General features: G+C 35.1%; 1 protein-coding gene across 1 annotated transcript in view; it reads right to left on the bottom strand.

Annotated features, from left to right (window-relative positions):
• Window positions 1–14,320, bottom strand: part of eys (EGF-like photoreceptor maintenance factor) — a 186,218-nt gene that overhangs the window by 49,934 nt on the left and 121,964 nt on the right. The gene's annotated exons all lie outside the window — the stretch shown is intronic.

Here is a 14,320-nt window from a genome sequence, read left to right as displayed (position 1 = left end):
AGTCCTTGGTGTCCCTCAAATGAGAGACCTACCAAATTGGATCTATGTAAAATAGAAACAACCAAGCAATTCAGACCCCTCATAATAACAAGACAGGTTCCACAGACTGCTCTGAATTCTAAGAGAAGATTCATGTATGACAGCTAAAGAGATATCTGGTACCTTATCAGTAACTCCTGTATTTGGACGTGGAAGCCTTGACAGATGATCGGCTGTTACATTCAGGGTGGCACGTGACATTGTATGTAAAGCAAAGCAATCTAGCAGACCATATTTTCCTACTGCAATTCTTAAACCTGACCCTTTTGGCGTGAGAAGAAACTGCTCAGTAATCAGTACGGAATGTTGACGAAGACCCCACAAGTAAGTTCTCCACCTCCCTCCTGTCCAAATAAATCCTAGAGTTTCATATTCAATAGTCAAGTACTTCCTTTCAGGGTTAACTTAAAAGTGAAAGGAAGTCCTTTGTGATATTCTGCAATCAAGTTGCCTTCGAAAATAAAACGTCTTTTAAACGCTTTGTAACAATTGCAAGGCCACAGGTGGGCATGTACCTACAGAATGCCTCACCAGTTGAGAGGCACCGTCTTAAGTATCCGGACCCATTGTTTTTATTCTAAGCTTTCAACTGAAGTGAATTTCTTTTTGGAGTGGTGCTCTAAACAGTGAACCCGTGTAATTTTGACAGACATTTATGTCTTCAATGTTCGTATCTCATCCCCCAAAAGAATCGTAACAGCTTACAAAGCCCAGAAATAAGTTTCACAAGTTCTGAATATGGCAAAGGAGAAAACATTCTCTGAACCTCACTTCCAAGTGCATGAAGAAGAACGGCATGTTTCCAAGCAAGCTATCCCCTGTAGCATTACTTACAAGCATGTAGTTATCAAACATCTTCAGCCACGTTGTGAAACCAATAGCAGGTTCACCTAGGAAAGGCATGAATTGTGCATACAAAGAAAAACAGCAATCCCTGATGAAAATTCAAGTTCAAATGTCCTTGCTCCATCAGTAGTAGTAGTGAAACCTTTCCCACAATTTAGCTGACAAACAAGCATGTTCACAAAGAGAAACACTCTTTTAGATTTGTGATTTGACGATCACCGCTATGATGGAGTCCACTGAAAAGCTAAAACATGGAGTTTGGCCTCTGTCATCGAAACAACAACAAACACTGAATGTCTTACGCACACTTTTACAAACGTATGTTGTTTATGTGACTCAACTTTTACTCATTCCGCATTTATAGCTGAGAGCATTCTCATTTCCATGTCTGTTCTTTTGAATAAATCAGCAGATGCTGGAAAACACAGACTCATCATTTCCATCTTCTGAGTCACTTCTTTTTTTTTTTAAGATCATTCTAATGCTATGAACACTCATGTTTGTCTTATCAGTAGACATGTAGACAAAATCTGCATGCACGTTATACTATTAATCTTTCACAAAGTGCCTGAAAAAAGAAAACACTAAAAAGGCAATGCTGGTTCAAAATACTGGAATTTTAATTATTGTTTTTAGCTTTAAAGTGATCATGGCTATAGAATTGAACACATTTTTTGATGCTGGTGGAAATAAAATTAAATCAGATTTTTACTTAAAAATTCATTAAAATTAGTTTGGCAAACATGTTGTGCTTGGTGGGTGTATGCATCAACAAAAAAGTGAAATCTGTTATATTTTCCTCTTATTTTGGTCGGTCACTTCCTGTTTTCTCCCTTGTGGCCTGACACAGCTGGAGCTGATCAAATAACAAGTGTTCCAAACCAAAAAAGTTTCCACACGTTGGTAATTGGCTGCGATTCTTCCTCTTGTGTTTTTGCTGCTTCTATTGGATTTTGTGTTTGTGCAATTTTTTTCCTCGGTTCCTGAGTAATTTAGATGATTGTTAGAGATTGTTTTGACCTCTGTATTTTTTCTCTTTTCAAAATCCCTGTTCTGTTTTTCCTCTCCTATTTATTTTCAGAGTTGTTGGACATTTTTGTTTTTGGACATTTTCATGAGATTCTGGACTCCTTTTTCTGTGAGATTTTGGATTCCTATTTATGATTTTGGACTTTAATTGTGTCATGAAATATGGACTCTTTTTTATTTTTTTGTATTTGGACTTTTTTCCGTTTTACAACTACTGTGACTCTTACTCCAATTAGGTTGTGCTCCATATAGTTTTTCGATAAAATCTAAAGAACTACATTTTTTTTTCTTCTTAAAATGAACTAGAGAAGCACAGTATTGTGCTACAACACCTAGTTACAAATTTGGCCTCTACACTACTAGCTGATCCAAATTGAAAGTGATGCAAATTCCATCAGCATTGTAAAGTTCTGGCTCAACCAATTAAAAGAAAACAACAAAGCCAACAATGAAAGACAATCATAAACATGTTTAAGCAGGTCTTCTTTAATAATACCACTGTCTGTGTTTTCTCTAGCCTTTGGTCTAACTCTAGTTTTTCACTTCTATCAGACTTCTCTCAAGCAAAAGAGCAGGCTCTGCTCTACTAAGATACTTGATCTTTTAGCCACCACAAAAAGGTGTCCAGAGAAGTCAAAATTAAGCAGTAAAGACAGATACAGTGCCCTCCATTGTGTACTGGACCACATGAAGAGCTCAGGCTCCATTATTTGCCTCACTGACTGTTGCTTCACAGCTGAATGTGTCAGATTGATGGAGATAATGGAACCACATCATCAGCAAATAGCAGAGTTGAGCTAAATAAAAAAACTATATCCAGTGATATTGCCCAAATCAGTGGTTTATTTCATTTATTTTCAAATTGAATGCATTTTCAAGGGTGTCTATTGATAGTACAAAATAGGCTCTTTCTCATTTATTTTTGCTAACCTTTTGTTTTATTTAACTTAGCCAAAGGTATTGCCCTACATTTATTTAAATCTATATATTCCATCACTTACTTGCATTCATGTGGAAGAAATGGAGTGATTCAACTCTCTCTTGGCCACACAGTAACAAATACTTATACAGTCTTTGGATCCAGACGATCATCTGGAACACCATGAAAATAAAGTAAAGTGTTCTTGGTCCCATTTTTGGAAATTTTAATCCAAATATATATAAATCATTTTCTAACAGGTGGTCACCTAACCTTATTGATAAGGGGATATCTTCTACTTATTTATCAACTGGTATATTTTAGCATTGATGATAAATCCTAATATTTCTTTCAAAATTCTGAAGGAATTTACAATTTTCACTCACACACTTAAGATTCCACTATTCAACTGATTTTCCCTGAATTGTCTCTGATGCAATTTTCTCAGTAGTGGAACTGTGCAGACATCATTTCCTTCTGAGACACAGAGGCTTTGTTTTGTCTCAGAGCAGTTTTTGTTCCTCTCTAGGCCATTACTCAGTTGTTGACAAATATTATTTACTCTGCTTGTCAATGGTGCCCCATCTTTTATTTTTCTATTTTTCTCCAGTAAGGATATTGTTTCCTGCCGTCCCCATGGTGCTGTTATTCTGCACTGAGCCTAACGAAGCGTATGTCCTTTTGTCAGTACCTGTCACCTATTCTTTCTCTTTCTCACTCTCACCCTTTATCTACCCTACCTTTCCTACTGGTATTTCTCTTCTCAGGATTGACAATTGAAGTCCAGGGGGAGATGCCCGTGTTTGCTTCTGGGAGGGGTGTGAAAAGAAAGATAGAATGAGGAGCAGGTTTGTCGGATCGGAATGCATGTCTTTTTGTCTCTCTTCTGATTAACTTTGTCCGTTTGATCTCCAGAGTTTTCGTCTCAGCTCCTGTCTACTGATGTGAAAATGATGGTGTGCCATAAGACAGGAAGTATTAGGAGATAAAAGGCACGGTTCCTTCTATATGCTTTCTGAACATTCATCTCGGCTCATAATGAGCCCTACAAACCCAGCTCTCTGCCTTCTGCTGAAATATTGTTAACAGGATCATGAATATTAAACAGAATAGATTCTGATTAAATACAACACAGAATTGTGTATGAAATAATTTACATTTGGAGAAAATATGGCATATCTATCCTAACATTTCTTTCCCAAATTACCTACAGGGCTACTGAGAGCCTGGACTCTTTTAAAAAAGGCCTGTAAACATTTGTATTCAAAAGCTCTTATAATTGTTGATTTTGAAAGTCACATTTAACTTTTATCATTTACCTGTTTTAACTGCGCTGTAGCACTTTTGGTCATGTATCACGAAAAGTGCAATATGAATAAAACTTTTTGTTATTCTTATTACAGAGAAAATTTTAAGAGGTAAACGTAGAATACATCAACATACATAGACCGTCAGCCTGTCCATCCATCCATCTGTTCACCCATCCAAAAGTCTGTCTATCTATCCATCCATCTATCCATCCATTCATTCATGCATCTACCTATTCATCTGTTCACCCATCCATCCATCCATGCATTTATCCATACATCCAGCCATCCACTCATCTACCCATGCATCTATCTGTCCACCAATACATCCATTTATCCATCCATCAATGCATCCATCCAAACTCCCAGCCATCCATCCAACTACCCATGCATCTATCTGTCCGTCCATCCATCCATACGTCCATCGATCAATCCATCCATCCACTCATTCATCCAGCCACCCATGCATCTGTCCACCCATCCACACATGCATCCTTCATCCATTCCTCCATGCATCCGTCCATCCATTCATTCAATTTCAGCCTTTTTTCGCCGATTAAACGCCCATATTCTGCCTCAAGTGACTCTCCTCTTGCTGCTCCATCTCTATTCTAATCTTTTGGTTATTTTATTTTCAAAATTCTGTTTATAAACGCTAGCAATACTAGGTATTCCAGCTTTTTGATATTTTAAATGCAAAAACAGTTGAGTGCTATATAAACTTTTAATTAAATTCCTCAGACGACAAATTTCATTTCACTGCCACTGAATGTCCAAACAAAGAAAAAAATAATCAAGCCAACATTATTTTAAATTTAAGTCAATGCCCTACATGAGATTATAATTAATACTGTTATTTTTGGGCTGCCCGCAAAACCGTTAAACAACCGTTATGTAGTAATCTGATAAATTATGTTCCATGATTTTGTTCCTCTGTAGCTAATAAGTTAAAAAAAAAATTAAAACCACTATCCTACAATTATTAAGTTAATGTTCATGAAAAACTTTTGTTTGAAACCTCTAAGTATTTACATGTGTGGGATGTGTGTCCTTGTTGCCGCTGAGCATGTTTTATAATATACTCAAAGATGCAAATAAATCATAATAAGCGTTGGTGTGTTGGTTTTGTTTGAAGGGTTTACTTATGAGAGTGTGAAGCAACTGATGTCTCATTACCACATTCAAGTGCATGTGCCCTTGCTGAAGATCATCTTATTAACCGCATCCACGCATATTGATGAAATTATGAGAAACGGAGATTAAAAAGAAAAAACCTCAAAAGCAGCAATATCCAGTAGAAAAAACCCAAACGCAAAATATATTAAATTCAAATAAAGTCAGAGAGGGTATGAGATGACTCTATGTAATCACTTGTAAAAAAGCTAATTTTCAAGCAATTTCGTATTCGTTAAGATTGTAAGTGTTTGGATTTTCATGGGCGTCCACCTTTCCCTCGCCCTAAAACTGTTATTGAGGGGCCAGATGATGATTAAATAATTTGGCCTTCATCCTACTTTGACATATTTGAAATTTCATGGGGGTTTTCTGCTGTCGTTACCATTTACTTACAATGCACAAAAGAAGCTGAAATCATGGAAATCTCTATTGTGACGCCTTTTCTCTTGACCCCATGAAGTTGCTCTACCTTTTAAACTGGGAGTTCAGATATTAATATCAAATCATTTGTTCACATTGTACTTGGATATATTTATCTTAGAATAAGAAAAGAAGTTGAAATCATGCAAGTCTTTCTTACTTATTATGTACTACATTACATTTAACTTAATTGGACTGATGTGAAGTCTTTTCTTGGCCTGATCAAGTTTCCCAACCCTCTAGAAACCTTAACCACTAGGTCAGTAGTCAACATGCTAATGTACAATCATCAAAATGGGACGTAAAGTATTAGAATTTTCTTGAGGGTTTTCTGCCCTCCTTACAATTACTTAATAATGTAATATGAAGTATGTTAAATGTACTGTATAGATAATCGCAATTGGACATATAAGACAGACAGAATATTTATGTATACATATATATTTTAAAAATGTGGATTACATAATTAAGTGCTGTGTATTTTCACATTAAACTAGTAACACACACACAAAAAACCCTCTAGATAACCTCTTCCAATTTCTAATTTAGGGTCTGATGACAGGCCTTTTTAAGCACATTTCTCTTTGTGAAAGTTATTTTCCTTTGAGGGTTTAGTGAGCGTCTGCTAATTAATAGCTTCTTAAAGTTTTACTTCTGTAGTGGTTCACTGAGGCACTGGGCAGCAATCATGATTTCCCTTAAGGGGTGAAAAAAAGCAATGCAAATGATTTTCCAAATCTAAGCGGGTATCACTGTTGGATACAATAAATGATGGAAGATCATCTACAAATTATAGTATTTTCAGAGAAATAAAATGAATAGTAAAGCCAATCAGCATGTGCATTTGAAAGTACTTTAGTGATATCTTAGTTAATTTAGAACAAATTATGATCAGTATATTTACAAATTCATAATCTAAATTAATCATGAAATTCAAACTGACGAAGTGGGAATATTAACAAGTCTTACTTTAAATCGTGGGAAGCTTTATTATGACCACCATTTTTCTCAGCTGAAGGAAACTGTTTTTTGGTCAGTTTTCTGCAGTGTTTAACTAGAGACATGTCTTTGTCAAATACAACACCCAGATTTCCCAGTTTGACAGACTGACCTAAGTCACCAAAGTATTGACACAACCCTGGAACCTTATCATCAGGAGCAATAACCAAAGTTTCAGTTTTGTCCACATTTATCTGCTAAGTGTTTTGACTCAGCCTTTGTTTAATTTCTAGCAAACAATTGTCTAAGCTGCTCAGCCTCTGGGGCTCAGTTGGTCAGTCACTACATTCCATTATTGATAAGCCAAGGTGTATAAATGAGAATGCTCATCCTGTTTAAGAGAAATGAAACATACTTCCCTCTTACTCACCACTGAGTTGCATTTTGGAGCAGGTTAAATCAAATTGTGTGGACCAAGATGCAATCTCTTCACACGTAATGGCCCCGAGGCAAATATAAAAGATTACAAACCTACTATAAACCCCATAACACTTGTGTGTAAACTAAATTGTACATTCATTTTACCAAACAAACTACATTATTCTTCTTCCCCTTTCACAGAGACTTTGTTTTAACTGTGAGCAAAGATGTATAGACACACAAAAGTGGCACTAATCTTAAGATAGTCCTGGTTCTTATGGATTAAATGTCTTGAATGTAAAGGGACAAATAATAGATATTTAGGAAATTGGAAACTTACAATTATTATGATATTAAGAATACTGGGTCTCATTCATGAAGTGTGAGCACAACCAATTTGTGTGTAAAACGTGAACAGCAGGAAAATTTACAGGATTTTTACATTTATCAATATTTGTGTAGCAACTATCTATTCCCTTGATACTCAGGAAACTTACACCTGCTCAGATAAAACATGTGGAAAAGAATGATTTGAAAAATGAAATAGAATGCATTTAGTTAAATTAATTGACATTAGCAGGTTTAAAATCCAGATTATGTACATGATTGTGATTTATCTTCTTACATTTAATCAAAATAGATTAGACATCCTTTCTACATGATAAATGTACAACATAAACATAAGAATATAAACTAACAATAGGCTAAAAAAGGAAAATATGTAAACAATCTTCAGGTTAATTGCCTGACAAAGATATTTCCTGAATAATGCAAGCGATAATATTTGCATCTAGATTAATCTCAAACATATACTTTTCATCTATGATATGTTCTCTGTTACATATTGAATGTTTGCTCTGGAACCAGCTGAGTCATGCCCAAAGTTTTTCAGTGATCACAATTTTTCAAAAGCCAGTTTAACTACAGCGGTTTGTCTGTTAGGGATCATATAAGATTGTCAATATAGTTATTGTTTGATATGTCCTTATTCACTACTAACAAAAGAACTTTTTTTTTTTTTTCTGAAAACCCAAAATTATTCTGATCTCCGGTTCAGAAAATGTATTTATTATTATTAGTAGAAGTAGTATTATAATAAGTGGTTTAGTTGTATAACTAGCATGAATGGATTTACTTTTTTTTGCTGTGTATTTTTTCACAAAAACAAAGTTGCAGTAAACACTACAGACTAATGACATAATGAAATGTTTGTTTTTTGGTTAAAGAATATACAAAATGCAGCAACATAAATAGTTCATGAAACACATTTTTTTTAAATAAAAATACAGCAATGATGCTCTGTCAGCTACTATGTGATGTAGGTCATCGGAGTTAAAGCAAAAAGATGAATGTTGTGATGTCTGTGCCTGTCTGGAGCCAAATCAATCACCTGTAATCACAAAGCAACCCATGCAGGATCGGACTCTGCAACTGCAGTGTCACGCAAGGGCAAGTACAGAGTGCAGTTTTTTTGGAGTGAGTAGGTGAGACCATGCTTTTATTATCATTACATTTCTACGCTGCGGTATTTTAGGACCTGTAGAGCCGCTACAGCATCCTTAAAATAAAACCAAATGCTGGAGTGTTCAGTCGCAGATGCAGAGACTGGAGCGTTATATTCTTGCCTTTAACCATGAGGTCACAAATATTGTGACATCACATATTTCCAACCCTTAGGATGAGACGAATTTTAATTTAATGTGTTTAACTAATGGAAGGATTATGTGAGACAACTGCAACACACATTAAAGTACACAAATGACATTCCATTCGGGTAAGAATGCAGCGGAAATTGTCACTGAGGTGATGAAATATTCTTTCTCCTGAGCTAACAATACTTGAACCACCACATCTATAAAAGCGACTAGGATAGTATTAGAAAAGAACATCCTTCAGAAAAGAACCAGAGCAGCATTAAGTGATTATTAATGTGCCTCACTGATCAGTTCTCTGACACCTGTGAAAAAAAGCTTCTCTTTAACATTGTGTTCTGGATGCAAATTTCTGAGTGAGAATACAATTTCTACAATAGTCAATATTTCAGCACAACCACAAGCTTAAGAGGATAAGGCACTAACTCACGGAGGCTTTTTGGAATAAAAAAAATGTGCACAACCAGGAGAATGTAAGTATATCATCCTAAAATGCTCACAGATAATGTAATAATTTATTCACTCATTTTTTTCTTCTATTTTCTTTCCTTGTTTTACTTTTTGTGCGTCATTCTTCGTTTGGTTGATTTATTATCATTATTTTTTTTCCTTTTCCTATTTCTTAAATACCAGTACTTGGTTATTTTGTTTGATATATTTTCAGGAACAACTACTCGTGTCGAGGCTTCAATACAAGATGGACTTTACAGACGAGCAGTATGGAGGTATTTGAATTTTTTTAAGTGAGTCATGATGGACAAGGGTGAAGACCTAAGCAGTCGCTACATTACAACGTACTTACATTGTTGCCTTTAACTCTAAAAAGGAACAGATTACTCAACCATTAGTCGACATGAGGGAGAGTAGAAAAATTAGTGAAGTTTGCACCACATGCAGCTGAACACCACAGAGACCAAGGAGCTGGTTTTGGACTTTGGGAGGTCTAGGACAAAGTCATGTTCAGTGTCCATCAGAGGCGACGAGGAGGAGATAGTTGACACTTATAAGTACCTCGGTGTGTGGCTGGACAGTAAACTGGACTGGTCCTGCAACACAGACCATGTATATAAGAAATTTCAGAGTAGACTGTACTTTCTGAGGAGGCTTCGATCATTTAACATCTGCAAGAAACTCCTCTGCATGTTCTACCAGTCTGTGCTGGCCAGTGTCCTGTTCTATGCTGTGGTGTTTTGGGGTTGGAATGTGACAAAGAGGAGAGTCAACAGGTTGGACAGGTTGATCAGAAAGGCTGGCTCTGTGGTTGGCATGAAGCTGGACTCACTGATGACAGTTGCTGGGGGGAGATCACTGGACAAACTACTTTCAATCATGGATGATGACAGTCATCCTCTCAACACTGTCATTCGTAAGCAGAGAAGCAGATGGAGCATAAATGCTCCTCCCAGATGCAACACTAATAGACTCAGGCACTCATTCGTTCCTCGTGCTATTAGATTGTACAATTCTGAGTTGGGGGCAGGAGTGCAGTGAAAAGATGATTCTATTCCAATTAAATTTTTGTATCTTTTTCTTTGTGTTATCTTTCTTTGATCCATGTTCTTTATACTTACTGATTTCTGTCATTTGTCTTTTAGTTCTTTTATTGCACTTTGTTGTTGTTCTTGTTTTATGAATCTATCGTCTGTGTTGCTGTATGCTGGAAAACTATTTCCCAAAGGAGACCTCCAGAGGGATCCATCCATCCATCCATAAGTTTTAATTTTGTGTGAACTAATCCTTTAACCTTATATTATCATACATGAATGAGATAAGGTTGTATTTAACTTAACAGCAAACATTTATATTGGTAAAAGACAAACCTTACGGATGTGATCCATCTCCACCATGAAAGTGTTTAATGAAAATACTGTATCATGATAAGCTAATATTTCGTCTCATTCCAGGGTAATTTTAAACTAAATTACAGCACAAATATGAAGCACGTCGCAGCCATTTAAAGGTCACAAGTCCTCCAATTTTTTTGGCCTTCTTTTAATCCCTTAGTACCTTCTGCATAATATTTCAGAATATGTAGCGAACAGCAAAAAAATTATGCTTGCACACTTTTACGTCAATGCAAGCATGTAAACGGGACAATAACATATCTAAAAATTAAATTACAAAGCTTTTGAATTTTTCATTTAAAATATTTGTTCATGCTTTTGTATCTTATGTTAATATCTATATATAAAAATACCCAGGCAACGCTGGGTACTTATATTGTCTCAATTATGATTTTATAAATTCTTTATTGAGGGAAGCAGGGTCGAGCAGTGTTTGCCACCTACACCAAAGAGCAAGAAGGTTGCTAGTTTTCGTTTCCGGGTCGGGAGGGAGCAAAGACACTAGGCTAGGCTCCTTTTTCTAGTTTTTAATAATGTCATCATTTGGGTATGTGGGGTTTTATCTCACTATGCTATCTTGATGCATTCTGGTTTCTTTTTGTTGGTGGCAGACAAAAGCCCTTTGCAGAAATTGTACATTTTCAAGGGTCTTCCTAATCCTCGTTTCTGTGGCAAACCTGTTTTCCAGGATTCCTTTATTCTCTTTTGGGTTAAAGCTCGGATCAACAACAGTGAGACAACAAAACAGAAGAGCCGAGTTCCTCTCACGGCTTGCCACGGACAAAAAGACACAATTCCCATGAGACTGTATGTTTCCCTGCTTTGATCTAATCACCTCTGAGGATAGATTTCTTTTTTTGGATTCCGAATTCATTCAGGTAGATGAACTGGTCTCATTACTTTTGCGCATTTGCCATGTGTCCTTAGAAACACGGTCAGTGTACTCAATAATGTCCTGCTCACAGACATGAGTCACAGTGCTCGTGTCCTGATGCGACTTCTTCACTGATGATTCACCTGCAAATGGCTTTGGACGATAATCATTTTTTCCAATAATATTAAATTCCTTACAGCTTTTTTTGTGAATGTTTTGTGCTTGTATGCATTCAAAATGTATGCATGCATCAAATAGTCTGACTAAGACTATGATATTAAGCTTACTAGCAACTCACAATTATTCTAAAGTTAGTAGGACTAATCCCTTTGTGTACATGCATGTATATGAATTCTTTATTGTTTTGTGTGAATACCTTGTTTTAAAGCACAATTTTAAAAAGATTTTTCACTATCACTGATTTCTCTAAAGACAATTTTATCTACAAAAAACACGAAAATTAATGTGCCTGAGCTGTAGGTTGCGACGCATGTTAAAAAAAATGTATAAATAAATAAGCTAACAGGTGGAATGAGCTTTTCAACAATTCCTTAAAATATAAAAAATATATATATTATAGTTTCATTATTGAGTAATTTTCCACTTGCTTTTTTGAAAAGCATCTCATCACTTTGCCTCAGTCTTTCTCTAAATACACATTTCCTCATACATATATGTATTAACAACAAATGAAAAGACTGGTTTACTAAACTTTTAATGGTAACCACTCCTTTAATAATGCAGCATTTATAAGGATAAGCGGAAGGTATTCCAGTATTAATGGCTCTATTTGTCAGTGAGAAAGAACTGGAACAATAACTGGTCAATGATCATAATCAGCCATCAGAGTGTAATAATTAGTTAAATGATTATTCTCCCCTCCACAGATGCATCCTGGGATTCATATTTTAACTTGCCAAAAACACGGTGAAATGATTACGACCACTGCATGAACAAACTATCTTTTTAACGATCATGATCGTTGATCATTTCAGACCGGTTGAAGTTTTTGATGAACATTTATTTGTTGGACAAATTCTGTTATTCAGATTTGTCGTCTGTTTGACAGGCTTGATGAATAGTTTGCTGAGGAAATACACAGATTGCAGGGAGGATTGTGAAAGAACACAAAGATTTAGCAACAACACGGCGATTGTCAAACAGAAGCCAATTTTCTCGACAACTTGTTCAACTCAACATGTTGAACGCTATTTTTTTTTTTCAGATCTTAATTATCTTTCACCATTAAAATAATAACGTTTCACTCTCAAAGCTAGCTATTTGTTAATAAACTGACCTTTCGAATATAATGTGAACTAATGATTTTCTTTAAGATGTTTTTTTTTTTTATTTCATCACATGTAATTGTTAAATATCGATTAATGGAGCTCAGAGCATCATATCGTTCCCTCATCGGCAAGGGTGTTGTTTTTTTTAGAGGCCACATCTAGATACATCCCTGCAGCTATATATGAGATTTCAGAGCCAACATATCAGCAAAGTAGTACAAAATCATATAAATAATCTACTGTTTTAGTTGCATCTGTGACCGGTTTGAAGGTCATAGGTAATACGATAGCTCATTAAAATAAAATGCAATTAAATGATGAGATGAATGAAAGAATGTTTACACATTATGTAATTCATTTAATGATTTTTCTATACATTTTTACATTTTATCTTGTTCTTGGTTGGCCACTCGCTGCCTTGAATAGTTGCTTAGCTTCTTGAAACTTGTTTTAAAGTCAAGGCTCTAATCTGGAGCATGACCATAATGTTCAATCTTTCTAGAGGAAATAAGGCTTAGAGAGTACATTTAAAAAAACATATTTGTTAATTCTTTCTCTGAAGGCTAATCTACAATGCACTACAAACAAATAAAAAAACATGTAAAAAGCTTCATAGAAGGCCTTATCGTGGTTTATAAACATGTTTATAACAAGGTATAGTATTTTGAAGACGCTAACGGCTTTAAACTTTAGATTTTAATCTGAGCAAGTGTTATTTTAATTGTATCACACAGCTTTGATACTTTACGTAAATATCTGTATAAGTGCAGATTAAGTGGTGAAAACAACTTTTAACCAAATCATTTTGTGAAGTATTTCCACCAGGTGTATTTCTTTTAACTGCAATCATCCTCAATCATTCGTAATAACCCATAAAACACTGGTGTAATCAGTTGCCATGAATTATTGATGTTAAATTATTAACAGTCAAAACTTAACTCTAAATAAAGAAATTGTAATTTCTGAAATGGTCATTGTCTTTTTACTTTATTATCTAGATTCATGAATATTTTTGAAGTATATGTCTTAAATTATGAAAGAACAAAGTCTGTTTTACTTTGTTAGTTATGCAAGTTCAACCAAGTTATTGACATTTGCATGTTTGTATTGGATAATCACTGATATACATGCAATTGAAAAAGATAAAAAGATGATATTACAATTGAAGAATGATTCTTTATGCACCACCCCTTTTACAGTATAATAAACCGTCAAACATTTTTCATATTTCAGGCAGAAGACAAACTTTGTTTTCAGTTCAGAATGGTGTACTTCTAACAGGAATGTCCATTTGAGGGCATCAGTTTGAAAATGAAACCTTTTTTTTTATATATATATTGTGCATTGGAACCAAATTAATATTTTGTGAATAGCAATACATTATTATTGGAAGCATTTTAAGCTATTGAGTGAGGTAACAATAATAAAAATTGCAAGTTTCAGTGTTTTCTAATTTGTTTTGCAGAAATTGTTACAGATTTCTGGTTTGAGGTTTGGGCCAAGATTTGTTTCTATTCAACAGATTGGAAATTGTACAATCAAGGCTTGGATCAGGCTGATGGGAAT

Source organism: Callionymus lyra, chromosome 11 (assembly GCF_982586985.1).
Source record: "Callionymus lyra chromosome 11, fCalLyr1.hap1.1, whole genome shotgun sequence".
Lineage (NCBI taxonomy): Eukaryota > Metazoa > Chordata > Actinopteri > Syngnathiformes > Callionymidae > Callionymus > Callionymus lyra.
Note: the sequence above shows the minus strand (reverse complement) of the source record. Positions and strands in the feature narration are given on the sequence as shown.